At 33.5% G+C, this 16,271-nt stretch overlaps 1 long non-coding RNA gene across 2 annotated transcripts; it reads left to right on the top strand.

Moving 5' to 3' along the window:
• Nucleotides 1-9,227: 9,227 nt before the first annotated feature.
• LOC110942239 lies at nt 9,228-14,806 on the top strand. 2 transcript variants are annotated; one of them, XR_002594673.2, is made up of 4 exons: nt 9,228-9,445; nt 11,120-11,202; nt 12,772-12,877; nt 14,595-14,806. It is a non-coding gene; the product is annotated as an uncharacterized LOC110942239 (long non-coding RNA). The 2 variants fall into 2 exon arrangements; XR_002594674.2 differs by having other exon boundaries at nt 12,772-13,539.
• Nucleotides 14,807-16,271: the final 1,465 nt, after the last annotated feature.

Here is a 16,271-nt window from a genome sequence, read left to right as displayed (position 1 = left end):
CTACAAAAAGGACCCTAATTTTATCATCCACTTTGAGCCAAAATATTTTGAGCGGCCCTCACAATCATACATTATTATGGATAATCTGACTCAACCTTGTGATCCGTGATGCTATTGTGCCTTGGTGAGGGAGCGGCCCTCACAATAATACATTATTATGGATAATCTGACTCAACCTTGTGATCCGTGATTCTATTGTGCCTTGGTGAGGGAATATCTGCCCCACTTTACTTGAATGTGTGGGCCCTCACGAGGAAAAAGTGAAAGTGCACTTATTTTAATGTTTTTTACTAATTTTGTGAAAATAATGAAAAAAAAATAGGAGACAGTTAATCATTCATCATGTGGTGACGTTGATAGTCGAAAGACTAGGGGGTAGATGCACCAATCGGCCTTTGTCGGAGGTCTCACTGGAAATAGCTCTTTATTCCTACCGCATAGAGGTAATGTTGTCTACATTTTACTTTTCTTAGACCGTACCTTAATCTTACTATTACTGAGATTTACTGAGTATGATGATAATGATAATGATGATTAATTTATTATTTTCTCGAGCTCATTTCATTAGATTTTTCGTTAGAAAAAATGAGTTCGTGGTTGATGATCATAGCACGTTATATGTTAGGTCATCAGAATTTTTTGGAATTTTTCACAGAACATTCAACACTGAAAATGTTATAAACATATACGTTGTTTTTTTATTTCGTTCTAAAAATAAATGATTCACAACCATTCTCTTTTAATCAGTTAAACAATGGCAAATGTTTATTATCATTTTTTCCTTGGATCACTAGTTAGTTATTATCTTAATTATCTATAATGCAATTATCAACTTAGGTGAACACTTGTTTGACCTTTCTTTTTGTCTTTATTTTTGGTTTTTTATACTTTTACTCCTCAACTTTTCAGTATTGACAATAACAAACCTTTAACTTTTAAAAGACTTTGTGGTCGAGTTTTACGTGTTTATTTTTTTGTACACGTCGGTATGAATACAAGTTGATTTACATTTTGACGTAAATTTTTCCCGGAAATGAGTCGGGTCAAATATAATATGTTCTTATGCTTATTATGTACGTTTTCGGTTGCCTATGTTTTCACGTAAATTTTTTCCCCAGAAATGAGTAATGAGTTGGGTCAAATATAATAAATGTTCGTTCTTATTTCCATGTATGTCTTCACTTGTTCTACGTTAGTACTTTGACTTTTCCTTTTCTCTATCTCTCTCTCTTTTTTTTATTTTTTTATTTTTTTGCTTTTTTTAAAACTTTTACCTCTCAACTTTCTGTATTGACAATTACAATCCCTTAATTTTTCAAAGACTTTGTAGTCGACTTTTACGTGTTTATTTTTATGTACATTGTTGGTATAAATTCAAGTTGATATAAGTTTCGACGTAAACGTTTCTTGGAAATGAGTTCGGTCAAATATAATATGTTCTTATGCTTATTATTATGTACGTTTTCGGTTGCCCTATGTTTTGACGTAAATTTTAATTTTTACTGGAAATGAGTCGGATCAAATATAATATGTTTTCGTACTTATTTTTATGTACCTTTTTAGTTGTTCTATGTTTATACGTAAAACAATTTCAAAACACCGCAGCAACGCACGAGGCTATTTACTAGTTATACTACATATACGAACATACAATATGTATATTTGTCTATTTGTGTGTATATTAGTATTATGGTAACAATCATTTTTATAAAGGCTAAATTGCACTTTTTGTCCTTTATGTTTCAATATTTCGACATGCGTTGTCCTTTAACTTTAAAAATTACATGGCCTTTATGTTTGCAATCATTAACGGGCGGTGTCCTTTCAGTTAAACTCAGTTAACTTTTTATGTTAAAACCCCTCACGTGCACATCACGTGAGGGTATTCTTGTCTTTTTACCTCCTAAAATCTACGATAAGAGGGTATCCTCTCCCTCGATTCACAAAATTTAGGGGGTAAAAGGACGAGAATACCCTCACGTGATGTGTACGTGAGGGGTTTTAGCATAAAAAGTTAATTGTGTTTAGCTGAAAGGACACAGCCCGTTAATGATCACAAACATAAAGGACATACAATGTAACTTTTAAAGTTAAAGGACAGTGCCTGTCGAAACATTGAAACATATAGGACGAAAAGTGCAATTTAGCCTTTTATAAATTTACAACTTAAAAAGTGAGCAAAATCATTATTAAAAATATATACATACAATCATCGTACATATAGGGGAACAATAAAATTTAAACCAACTTGAGTAAAAAAATCTTAGAAATTCGTATGTAACATTTTTATTTTTTTCTAAAAAAAATAGAGAATGTAACATAAATATATTTGAACATATTTATTAAAAAAAACTAAGGAATGTAACATTTTTACATAAAGTTTTTATAAAGGTTTCTTGAGTTTTTTCAACTTAAGTGACTTTTCTTCCTATACACTATATATATAAAAAAAATTCTAAAAAAAAAATAGAGAATGTAACATAAATAGAGAATGTAACATAAATATATTTGAACATATTTATTAAAAAAATTTCTTCTTTTTTCTTCTTACAAAAAATTTCTTCTCATTTGAACTCTACACTATATATATATATATATATATATATATATATATATATATATGAAAACCCTTGTGAGTTTAAAAGCTCAATATCCACCATCCATCTAAAAATTTTATGATTGAGATTAAATGTTACAAAAAGTAACTTTTCAAAAATATGTTATAAACCGACAAAACTAACTGAACACGTTTTTGCTTTTTCACATTTATGTCTGACCCACTGACATGTAACAAGTTGTCTGTTACACTAAATTTTTTCTATAAAAACATGCAACATGTTTTTTACAAACACTAGTATTTAAAACTCGTAAAATTTAAGTTCGAAAATGTTACACTTCATAAAACTTGTTCTTGAAAAAAAAATGTAACATATATGTAAATGGGGAAAATATGTAACACATTACCTTTCTCTCTCCTGAAAAAAGTTGTTACATATCAGATTTAAAATAAAAGTTGTAACATGTAGCAAAATTGTGTCCATCCATTGGGTTTCTTGAATTTTTTGAACTCACATGAGATTTCTTGTTGTGTAAAATGCCAAAATTTTTCCTGAGTTTAGGTCACTTTTGCCGCTTAGACCACCCGTAGTGGTGAACAAAAATAATGCCCCCCACTATGGGGCATTATCCGACACGTGGCATCCTAGTCAGCGTTGGGCATTATAGCAAAAGTGGCGTAGTGGGGCATTGTTCTAATAACGCCCATGCAATCATTTCCCAATTATTTTTTTTAATTTAAAACATAAAAAACTTCATTAATTTAAAATAAAAATTACACTACTTGAAATAAAAAAAAATGAAAAAAAAAACAGAAAATAAAAAAAATAGAAAAAAAAAACCGAAAAAAATAAAGTTAAAAAAAAAGAACATTATCTAGAGTCCATATTTTTCTCTAATTTTTTGGCAGCGCATTTGCGCAAGGATCAACGCATCGCCTTGGAGGTGATCGATAGGTTTGGACAAAAACTCAATGTCCTTTTCCATTTGCCTCGCCTCTTGCATCTCGTTAAACTTTTTGGTTTCGGCCACTCGTTCTTTAATAATCTCATAACGTTGGTGGCCGAGGTCGCGAATGTTTTGGAGACGACGGTTCATCTCCTCGAAATCTTCCTTTAACTCGAGATCGGAAGACGACTCGGCCGTTTTTTTCCCGGTTCCCTTTCTTCTACCGGTGGATCGGGTCAACTCTTCTTGAATTCCTTCGTCCATTTAATGGTAGTTTTTGTACGTCGAGGTTCGTCCTTATCCTTCTTCTTATGCCACCTTCTGCCGCGTTTTGATTTGTCTTGCACCGGTTCGGGTTGCGTCTCCGGCACGACATCGACAACGGGTTCGGATTCGGGTTGTTGTTGTAACGGTTGCGACCCGCCGGCTTGACCATAGCCGAAGGTGGGAGGTACAAACGGAGTGGCGCCAGTCAAGTAAGCCGCGTACGGTAAAAAGCTCGGGTCCATGTCTTGAAGGTTATACGGGTTTTGCGGTTGGGTTGTGTTCGGGTTCGTGGGTCTTGCGGGGGGTCGGAATGGATGCATGATTGTATAAAAAAAGGAGAAAGTGGGTTTTTTGGTAAAAAAAATAGGAGAAAGTAGTAGAGAAAGTGAGAGGTTTTTTATAAAAAATAAAAGAAAGTGGGTGATATATATATATATATATTTATATATATATATATATATAGTGGGTAAATTTTTGAATTAAAAAAAAATATACACAATTGACCGTTGCCAACGTTCAAGTCTCGCCCCCCTATGCAAGTCCAGCGATTTAATTAAAAAACCAAGGGCATTTTTTTTTCAAAAATAACGCCGGAAAACGCCGGCCGTAGTAGGGCTCGGGGCATTTGCGGGCGTTTTTTTTCAATTTTTTTTAAAAAAAAAAACGCCCCAGTACGGGTGGTCTTAAGTACAAAAATAAAACTTTTTGTATTTGTGTCCCTAAGTTTTCATTTTTGTTGTCATTTTCATCAAATTTGGCAAACTGGGATAAAATTTTCTACTAACTTCTCCACTTTTTTGTCGTTTTACTCATTTAACTAAAATATATTATGACATAAAATGACGATTATACGCTTTATTTAAATGACGTAAACAACAAAAAAGGGAGAAGTTAACTGAAAATTCTAACCTAGTTTACCATTTGGATGAAAATGGCAACGAAAATGAAACCTCAAGGACTCAGATACAAAAGTTTCAGTTTTTGGACTGAAGTGACAAAAGTAGCATAAACTGAGGGACCATTTGGCATTTTCTCTTTCTTTTCTTGTTATACTAGACCTATATATGTATATATATGGGACGGTCTAATTTGTTTTCGTTAATAGTGAAATAAGATAACAAATTCATTTTAACAATTGTAATAATTTTAAAAAATTTAAGAAAATTGGAAGAAATGCAATGCATTTTGTCCATCATAAAAAATATGAACACAATTAAAAATTTTAAAATCTAGCATAAATATTTTATAGGGGCATTTTGGTGTGTGGGGTGCGTGAGGGTTGAAAATTTGACATAAATGTTTTGTTTGTAGTGTTGTCACATAAGGTGGTAACTTTTGACTTTTTAGTGACATTGTTTCAAACACTACTTTATATGCTTTTGAAGGAGTTTATGTTTTGATATTTTCTTTATTATCGGAGTTTACTAGGGCTGGCATAACGGGTTAATCCGATATTTTAAGACACGAACACGATAAGACACGAACTCAAAACACGTAAATACGAACACGACACGAAATCTTATCGTGTTCGATTTTCGAAACACGAACATGAACCTGTTAATAAACAGGTTACGAAACGACCTGTTAAGACACGAAAAAGTTACCAACGTATCATACGATCTGTTAAAGACACGAACACGACTTGTTATGACACGAAAAAACACCAACGTATAATAAGACTTGTTTAAGACACGAACACGACATGTTTAAGACACGCACACGACCTGTTAAGACACGAACACGACCTGTTTAAGACACGAACACGATCGAATTGGAGAAGCTGTGAACTGAATTGGAAATGGTGGTGTTTGAGAGATTTAAAAATTAGGGTTTGGATTGTGGAAAAACAACCGCATGTGTTTGTGTATAATTCATCCAAGGTCCCACGACTGATGACCCCGTGTCCACACGCACATATAATATTTTTTATTTTTTATTTTTTAGTTATTAACATGACTTAACGGGTCTTAACAGGTTAACGGGTTTTAACCTGTTTAGACACGAAACCTGTTAAGGTCTTATCGTGTCGACCTGTTTTAGACACGAAACCTGTTAAGGTTAATCACGAAACATGATAACTTGGTGTAGGTTCGTGTCAGAATTACTAGCCCTAGAGTTTACCCACGTAACACCACATAATTTTACATAACATTTAGGTGTGGTAGTTAATATCACATAACCCCACCATATATTCTATAACACATTCCCCAACTCACACCTTTACCCCGTTATCACCATCACAGGGAAGAAATTTCACAAGCCATAACACCAGGGAAAGGAGGGGGCAGTGTTCCCGGTGCTATGGGCGCCATAAGGTCCATCACGACTGCATAACCCCCATTACGCATGGCTTTATATTCAATTAATGATGAGAGAGGAAATAATGAGACCGATCTGAGATAAAATTATTAAAGTTTTGACGGATTAAAAGTTTTACTGTGATGTAATCATTAACTTCATTATCTATCATGATTGTAATAACACGAATTGGGTCATGTATTTATCAGATTGAGACGGATTAGAAGTTTTACTGTAATGTAATTATTAACTTTATCATCTATCATGATTATAATAAAAGCACCCACAATAAGAATTATTTAGTTGGTGTTTTTGGGATGCCACATCCCAAAACTTTCTCTCTCTTGCCCTCTCACAAACAAAACATCTATCAAAAATTTATCTTCTCTTTCCTCTCTCCTACATCACACTTACGTTACTTCTTCTTATTTTTTCTCATTTTTCCTCAAATACATCATCGCACTCTCTCCTCCACCTCACACTCTCTTTTCTCCACATCCCTTTCTCTCTCCTTAAAAACACCCAAAAATACCTCTAGTGTGGATGCTCTAAGACTAATTGGGTCATATATTTATCGGCTGATTATCATAACACTAAGGGGGACGGGGCGCTACGTGGTGGGATGGTGACCACGCGTGGAACCCCGTGGAACACCGCCGCCACCCAACTTCATCACTCGTCAAATTGAAAACGCGTTATAGCCACAATTCGTGAAGATGATGAAGTGATGGGAGTTGTTGAGTGTTGTGAGTGATGGGTATTGTTGGGTGTTGTGAATGATGGACATTTCCACTAAAATCCATCACCTGTGATGGAATAAAGCTCGATGATGTGGCGGAACTTGATTGGATGTTGTGATTGATGGGTGGGTGGTGAGTGGTGGGCGCCCCGCCTGCCCTAATTTGGTCATATATTTATCGCTCAATATTTGCTCAATTCAAAACTGAGCTGAACCGGCTTGACTCGGTTAGAAAGTGAGGCTAGATTAACTCGGCTTCTACTGGAAAGAAATCAATTAGATATATGTTCTAACTTTATTTATTATCATGATTTTGTATGTTAATAAAAGAATTTTGAGTGTTACCCCTAAACTTTTGCTTTAGATCAACCGTTATGTTTAACCTTTTTAAATAAAGAGGGTCATAAGACTATGGGGTATGGGCCGGGGGTTTGGGCGTGGGTTGGGTACAAACGCTCAAGTCACCATTTTGGGTGGGCTTGGGTTTCGGCGTGGCCCCTTGGGCGGGGGTTTCAGCCCGGGCGTTGGGCGGGCCTAGCGGTCTTTCGTGGCTGGCTCTCATTGGCTGGGTTGGCTAGGCTAGGTGGCTAGGATTTAAATTTAAAAAATAACGGTTTGGCCAACCCAAGCGGGCTAGCCACGCCTCGCCATACCGACCCAACATGCAACTGACCAGCGATACCTCTTCAAGTCCACGTGTCAACCCATGCCACACCATACCCCACGGTCCAATTTAATGTAATGCGTCAAAAATATTGCATAAACAACCATTTAAGTAACAACTAAATAAAAGAGACGACCTACAAACTTATCTTGGGCCTTGGGGGCTGTCAAATTGCCAAGATTCAAAATAATAAAAAAAACTAGTACTTAGACTCGCGCGCGTTGCCGCGCGGGTACATTGCAAACATTGAATGAATTAGTACAAACGTTATGTCATGTGTTAACCATATGAGAACGTGAGTTTTGACATATTCAGTTTAACTCAATCAGGGGCAGATCTACATTGGATAGTACGGGTTCTCACGAACCCACTGCGTTTCGAAATATTAACAGAAATTATATATACCAAACTGTAATGAACCCATTAGTATTGTTAGAAATGAACCCATAAACAAAAAACAAGCGTGTCTAAGCAGATATAGTCATTCTTTTCATTCGGAGTGTCACAGGTTCGAATCCCCTTCTATCCTTTTTAAGAATTTGTTTAAACCCACCGAGGGTTTCCACTAGTCCACCATCGCCCTTTTCCAATTATTTGAGGCTTGGGCCTCAACTACAATTTCAAAGAGGTAAACTTTTAATCAATGAATTTCTTAATTTGCTAAATGTTAATGGAATGCGATTGTGGAATTAGTTTGAATTGTTTATTAGTTTCTAATTCTTAATTTATATTAGTTTGAACTTTGAAATTGTGAATTTAGGTAAGCTTTCAAGTAAACTTACAATTTGCTTTGTTGATTTTCACTTGCCAGCGGAATTAAAGTAGGGAATTTACCCTAATTTAGTTCAACTTCAGCACTAATTGATTTTTCTGTTAATTCTTTACGGTATCCGTTAGTATTTATTCTTTAGTGATCCTTAACATGTAATCATTAGCAAGTGTAAACAGATTCTACCATCATGAACTACATCAGGGGTACTTCCTATAGTCTTAGACAGCAAATTTACTAGTTAAACATACACTACTAGAAAATGAGCCTGATGCAACTTTTTAGATGCAACTCTTTTCAATAATGTTGCATTAGACTCTAATGCAACATAATTCAACATAAAGGTTGCATTAAAAGATCTAATGTAACCTTTTTAATAAAAAGTTGCAAAATTTGATCAAAATTGCAACCTTTTGACTCAAAAGTTGCAAATTTTACTTAAAATTGCAACTTTTTCTTGAAAAGTTGCATATTTTATTGGAGTTTGTAACTTTTGTTAGAAAAGTTACATTGTTCAAGCTTAGATGCAACTCTAGTGCTAAAGGTTGCGTATGAGATAAAACCACCTTAAACTATGTAAAAAATAAAATAATAAAAAAGAAATTTTGTTGGTTATGCAAGTGGGTCCCTTCTCACGTCTGCTAAAGGGCTGGCGAAGCATACAATGATGCCCTTCAATGACACCTAGGAGATGGTTTGAGATGCCATTGGGGTGATGTGGCGAGGAGCTTTATCCCACACTGAGCAACCTACAAGTTATCATGACCATGGTCTAATTTGGTTAAAAATGTTAATCGTGATCGAACAATTGAATATAAATAAAGTATACAATTGAATATAAATAAAGAATATAAAAATTATTTATTAATTTTTTCGATAGTTATAACCTAAATATATATCATCATTATACAATCACATTTTATAATTATTTTAATCTCCCTCCCAAAATCTAAATACTTCCCCCAAAAGTTTAGATTTCCCTATGAGATTTCACAATGAGCATTCATCTCTCCCATTACCCACCCCAATCGCTATTCTTTCGCTGAAACTGCTAGATCATCTCCTCTTATCGATTCCCACTACTACGCCCCTAATGAATCGCAACTGAGTAACCGATGAACCACAACTGCACCACCAGATGATCTCTCATCGCCGCTCATACCTTGTCACTCAACTCTTCTTCGCTTCACTTCAGCCCCGGAAGGTATATTTGTTTCTCTTCGACCAGTTTTGCTTCAATCACAATTAGGGTTTTAATTAAAACATTGAATTTTGAATTTTTTTTTTGGGGCATATGTGTGTTGGAGGGGATATCTTATGTTAGGAGGATTTCTAATATCTTTTACAGAAGAAACACTTGTAATACAACTTAAGGTATATCACTCATCATTGAGTACATTCTAATTTTGTATTATGGGTGCATTCTATTATAGATTTGTTGATTAAATTTTGTAAGTGAGTCATGTGTGTGATTAATGATCAGTTTGGGGACTTGGGTTTGATTTAAATTTTGTTAACTAGGGTTCTATAGCAAAGCCAGAGAATCTCTGTGATGGTACATTGAATTTGATGATTTGGTAGTGTATCATTTGTAGTAAGAACGGGGTAAGTTCTTGTAACATTTCATTTGTTTTGACTTATATTTGTTGATCAAATAATTTTCATTGATTGGAATCTTGAAACTTCTGTGCTTTGGCTGCTTGTTTACTATTATCTTTCATTACAATTTATACAATATTTACGTTCTTTTTGTCTGCAAATTGTAATAGCAACTTATCTAAAAATATGTGATACATTATGCCTACTTTTATAAAAAAGCACACAAAATCAAAAATAAAAACATGGTACATTACAACTATTAGGCTTCCTACATAGTTTCTAGATTCTTATGTCATATTGTTTGTTTACTTGGTTGAAGACTTGCACTCCTTATGTAAAGAGTTGTGCAGTTTCATTTCCTTAGTAATTACAGGTGTAATATTTTTAACTAGCTGGTCCATTTTGGATTACTTGCATATGTTTCATGCCTTTATTGATTACTTTAAATGTGTTGTACATCTTTTTCTAGTTTGCTTATCCCTAGGTATTTGACTATGTGTGCAAACGAGATGAGCTCGAGCTCGCTTTACTTATGAGAGCTCGAACTCGGCTCAGTTTGAGCATTGTTCTAAAGCTCGAGCTCGACTCGTTTAATATTTATTAGTTAATTTATATTGATTATCACTAATTTTTATAATGTGTGTGTGTGTTTGTGTATACATATAATTTAGTCATTTTATTATAATTCTATACATAAAATTACTATTATATGAATATATATTTTATATATTAAAAACAAAATATATAAATTTTAAGCTCGTTTAGGCTCATGAGTAGGCTCAAGGTCGATAAGTGAAGCTCGGGCTTTTTTACAAAATAAGCTTTTATTTAGGCGTGGGCTCAGACTTGTTTAAGCTCAACTCATTTCGAGCCGCTCATCATTATATTTTAATCAAATTACATTTATTACTTTCATGTATATTAAAATTAGATGAGAAAATGAAGTACTTATTATGAACCAGATAAATAATAATCAAAGATCATTATCCCAACAAACCGAACTAATCCCTTGAGCAGCAGCCGTAGCGACTGCATACCCGCGGCTGCGCGACTTCACCGCACGCAACAACGGCTGCACGCTCGCAGCTGCGCGGCTTCACTTCACGCACGCCGCACGTAGCAGTGGCAATTATCTTATTATTGACTTTGTTTTTTGCACAACTTAAATAATGAAGGTAAGGAGTAAGGTTCCATGTTTTCATGCATACAATACACATTCACTTTTTTTATGTTGGATAAAACTTCTTTGTGTGACTGTTCTTTTTTTTTTTTTTTGCAGCCTTCAACATGTATATGTATGATTATTTGTACATGGGACATGTGAATATAGAATGACTGGATGAGGTCTTCAAAGTTACTCAGGTATGTTTATGAGAATTACATATTCCCCTTCTTAAAAGGTGATTCTTAAATCTACAACTATCCTAGACAGTCAAAGTGGGCGGGTTGGGTTGGGCTGTGGTGTGTTGTGTATGTGATGGTTTAAATTCATTTTTTTAATGTCTTAGAATGTCATTATCATGACTGATGGTATCGGGCTGGTTGGGTTGGGTTTGGTTTTGTTTGGTTGTGTAAAGGGTCAAATTAGGTTCGGGTCAAAACGGGCAGCTTTTATAAAAACAATGTGAAATGAGTTAGGTTCGGGTCAAAACGGGTTGGGTCAAAACAGCTTCACGTGCTATAGTTGTTTTATGGCGGTTAGTGGCCACAGTCGGAACGAGTCAATTAAAAAAACGGTTGTTTTGGTTCGGGTCGAAACAGGTTCGGGTCAAAACGGGTTCGGGTCAGTACGGGTTTTGGGTCGGGTCGGGTCGGGTTGGTTAAAAAATGTTTTTTTAAAAAAAATAAGTGATTGTACATCAAGGGGCAATTTATCGGGTTAAAACTAATTAATAGATTAAGAGAATTTATACCTTCTTTGTTTGACAAAATGCCAACTTTTAAACATGTGGTTATAATGTCATGTGGTTATAATGTCAACTGAAAGTGTATTTGACGAATAGAATGTTAGTTGTCGATGCATGTCAAGTGTGGGATTATGACTGACGTCGAATGTTGTTTGATGAATTGAAATGGACGAGAGGAACTTATTTTCTTGGAACATGATACGGGTTTTGGTATGGGTTGAAACGGTTCGCCTCGAAACAGTTCGCGTCGAAACGGTAAGCGTCTAAACGGTTCGCGTCGAAATGGTTCGATTCAAAACGGTACTGGTCGAAACGGTATAGGTCGAAACGGTACGTGTTGAAACGGTACGGTCGAAACGGTTCGCGTCGAAGTATGTATATGGTATATGGTTTGGTGTTTTGTATTTGTATTTGTGGTACCGTAGGTCTTGACCCTTTTGATAGCTTCTCTATTTAAAAAATATAGTATGTGGTGTCGAAGTATGTATATGGTTTGGTGTTTTGTATTTGTATTTGTGGTGGATTGTTTCCAGGCCTGCTTCCTGCTGGTTCGTAGTTTCCAATTGAATTATTTTTCATCGTCAATAAATAAATGTGGCTTCAAGATGAAATAAAGTATTTATTTTGGCATTTTAATTAGCTAGTACCATTTTAAAGGTTCTAAATTGATGCAATCTCTTTCTGAAAAAAAAATCCAGAACTTAAAAAAAATAAAAAGTGAAATTCAGAAGGCGTCCAACTTTTAGTTTCTACAGATACAAAGAGTTGTTACGTATTGCAGCTTCTGGTAAGAGTTTTTCACTTGTTTATCATTCACGTTAAAGAATTTTTATACTCATTTTATTATACAGTTTGTTATCTTTTGGGATTTACTTTAGGCTTTCTTCCGAGTGGTGGTTCGGTTCATCAAATGTGCAAAGATTCACATTGGGATAATATGGGTTGTTTCTTTTCTAGGTGTGTCTGATTGTGAATATATCATCTTACATTTATAATATTGGAACTATTTTTTGATTAATTATAGATCAGATTGGACATGGATCTGGTACAAATAAACATCTTAGAGAGGATGCAGAAATCGCTATGCAAGGACTCATCAATTTTGCTTAATATACATCTAGTATACATCTGTAAGTTGCTAGCTGTTAATATTTTTATATGTAACCAGGTCATCCAACTACTAGTTTTTTTAGTTTTAGCCTTTTAAGTTTGATTCTTCAAGTTCTTAAGCATACAAATTCTATTGAGCATAAAAATATGTGAGATATACCTGGCAGAATGGGTGGGTCAGGTTGGGCGCAGTGATGGGTCATAATAGGTTCGTGTCAGAACATGTCATTTTTTTATAAAAAGCTCAGTTTGGTTCGGGTCAGAATCAGTTTTGATACCAATTGATACAAGTCGGAATGGGTCAACTCTAATCTACAACATATTTTATACTTTAGATCCCTATCGTCCCAGCTAACTATATTCCTTATATTCTGAACTTTTTTTAGTTAAGTTTTTTTCGTAGTAGCATATTTAGGGAATCAGAGTGTAACGTGAATGTGAAATCTTAGCAGCGCCAGGTTTTTGATAAAATGTCAGCGTTAGAACTCGCCCAAAAATCTAAGTGCTAAATCATTCAAAATCTAAGAGAAATCACCATAAAGAATTACTAAAAATTTAGAACAAGAATTAAATAAGCCATAAAACTAGAGGTCTGCATGGGCGATGTGGGAACATCAGCATAGCAAGGCTTCACATCTTTTAAAAAGCACAAGAAAGGGGGACAATACTCCATAAATTTATGGTAAATTAACTTATTACTTATTATCTTTGTAATTGATTGGTTTCATCACTATTTAGCTTCTTATTCATTCCATTAATTATATTCATATACTAGGTTAGAATCCCGTGTATTACACGGGCTGAATAAAAATAATTTTATATACTAAGTAATAAAAAAGTTAACATCTTTAAAAACTTGTATATTGTAAGATTGAATAAACACGTGTATTACATGGTTTAAATACAAATAATGTAATCAATTAACACACACAGTTATCAATATATTTTTGGAAAAAATGAACTTTGATGTAACATTTTACTTTGTTTTTTTTATTTATTATTAAGTTATATGCTTGTGTATTACATAAACTTTATTTATTTATTTATTAATAGATTAGAAATTTGTGTGTTATACGTGGTTGAATCAATTTAATATTAAATAGTTATTAATAAGCAGAAAAATAAAAGAAAGAATTAAGAAAAGAAATATTAAATATATAAGAGATAAGCAAAATAAATAAATAAATAAAAAATTATACAGCAACAAGCATTGAAATTATTATTAATAAATAACCCTTTATATTAATCAATATAAACAATCTATTTGTATTAATTATATGGATAAATTATTCAGATGTTTCTTATCTAAAAGAACACACAAAAATATATAGGAATAATATATGTCATGTAAATAAGTGACGATGAGAGGAATTAAAAAAAAGCCGGTGGAGAATAATGAAAATCGAATGTATTAATATTTTATTTATATAATTTAAAGATAATTTTATGTGAAGTGAATAGATTATTTTTATATATCTTTGAATTTTAGTCTTATCGTTTATTAATATAGATATAATGAATATTTTTAATTATAAAAAATAAGTATTTATAATTAAGTAGGAGATAATTAAGGAAGGGATAATGAATATCTTTAATTATATAAAAAATATGTATTCATAATTAAGTAGAGATAATTAAGGAGAAGAAAGAAGCGGGAAAACAATAAAATAGATAGCTCCAATGAATGACACGTGTACCCTATTGGTTTACTTTATTATATGTATAGATCTGTTGCAGGCCATTTTACTTTGGGGTATGTGAATGACAAGTGGAGTTTTGAGAAGATGATCAGATTGAATTAACAACTTTACTTGGATTACTTTGTTATTTTGAAATTGGAAATATATGTTAAAGTACAACATAAGATATTGATTACATTTATGTTATTGTGCTGGTGTAATTGAGATACTATTCCATATTAATAAAAATTTTAGTACATCAAACAATGATGTTGTAGAGTTGCCTTTGACTATAATCAAGGTTGCATTTGTTTTACTCTTTATATAATAATGGTTGCATTTGAGTGTAACAAAGGTTGCATTTTGGTGTAGAAAAGGTTGCGTTTGAGGTGGCAAAAGTTGCATTTGAGATAACAAAGGTTACATTTGAGTGCTAGAAAAGTTGCACTGAAAGTAAAAAAAGTTGCGTTAGGATATAAAAAAGGTTGCATTATGAAAAGGTTGCATTTGAATAGTAAATGCAACTCTTTAAAAAAAAGTTGCATTTTCTAACAAAAAGGTTGCATTAGGTCTAATGCAACTTCATCTAATGCAGCCCTTGATAAAAGGTTGCATTAGGCCTAATGCAACCTTTTTAACCCCTAATGCAACATTTTATAAGGGTTGCATTAGCATCATTTTCTTGTAGTGATAAGAATTCAACCATCAAAGAAAAATTCACTCCCTTTCTGCTCATTCCTAAACATATGGTTTGTATACAAATTTGTGTTGTTATACCATTAGCCTTTTGAGCTTGTGTTCCCATTTCAAATTCAAAGTTATATTTCAGAAAAATTAGCAAAATAAGCACCCATAGCAATATTGAATAAACATTATGACGTTTTAATGATTCTACCGAACAACTATGGGTATTTTTTTATAAATCGTAAATACCATCGTATTTCATTATGTGATGAACTTTACCCGACTCAAATTATTGCACCGACCCGGAAATTTTATGTCCAGTTTTATTTTATGAAATTTGGAGCATCTAAAGATAGTGAACCCACGGGAAAAGATCCTGGATCCGCCACTGAACTCAATAGTATTGCAGTTAGATCAAAATGTATAATAATTGAATTTATATTGTACAATCATAGCGCCTTTATATGTACGACCTGACTCATACATAAGAAACATACGAAAAAAACATAATCAAAGGTTGAAATTTTACCCCAAGCTCGTTGCGCCGGTTACATATGATAAGTTTTGTATATAAATTATAATACATGTGACAAGCTTTGTATATAAATTATGATAATTAAAAGGAACGTGTTGGCAAAATATAATTATGTAACATTGAACAAAAAGAAACAAAGTATAACTATGTGACATCGAACGAAAAGAACAAAGGTAGAAATTTGGGCCAGACTCAAAAAATATGTAGATGATGAAAAATGAACATATAATATAAGCAAATGTATCGGGTGTAGTACGAATTGAACTCGAGCAGCGCGTAGATCAGATGGAGGGCGGACCACCAAGTCAGACCTCAATACTTATAAAAGTTTTGGATAACCTTCTATATATAAGACAAAAACGGAGAAATTATCGGCGGCAAAAGCCATCGACTTTGTCTTTGAGATCTTATATAATATAATATAATATCTTTCATGTGAACAGATTAAATTACTTGGATTGAGAAATAATAATGCAATAAACAATACTAACGGCCATTACGATGTAATTAAAAGCA

This window comes from Helianthus annuus, chromosome 5 (assembly GCF_002127325.2).
Source record: "Helianthus annuus cultivar XRQ/B chromosome 5, HanXRQr2.0-SUNRISE, whole genome shotgun sequence".
Taxonomy (NCBI): Eukaryota; Viridiplantae; Streptophyta; class Magnoliopsida; order Asterales; family Asteraceae; genus Helianthus; species Helianthus annuus.
This window is presented reverse-complemented; position numbering and strand designations above follow the sequence as displayed.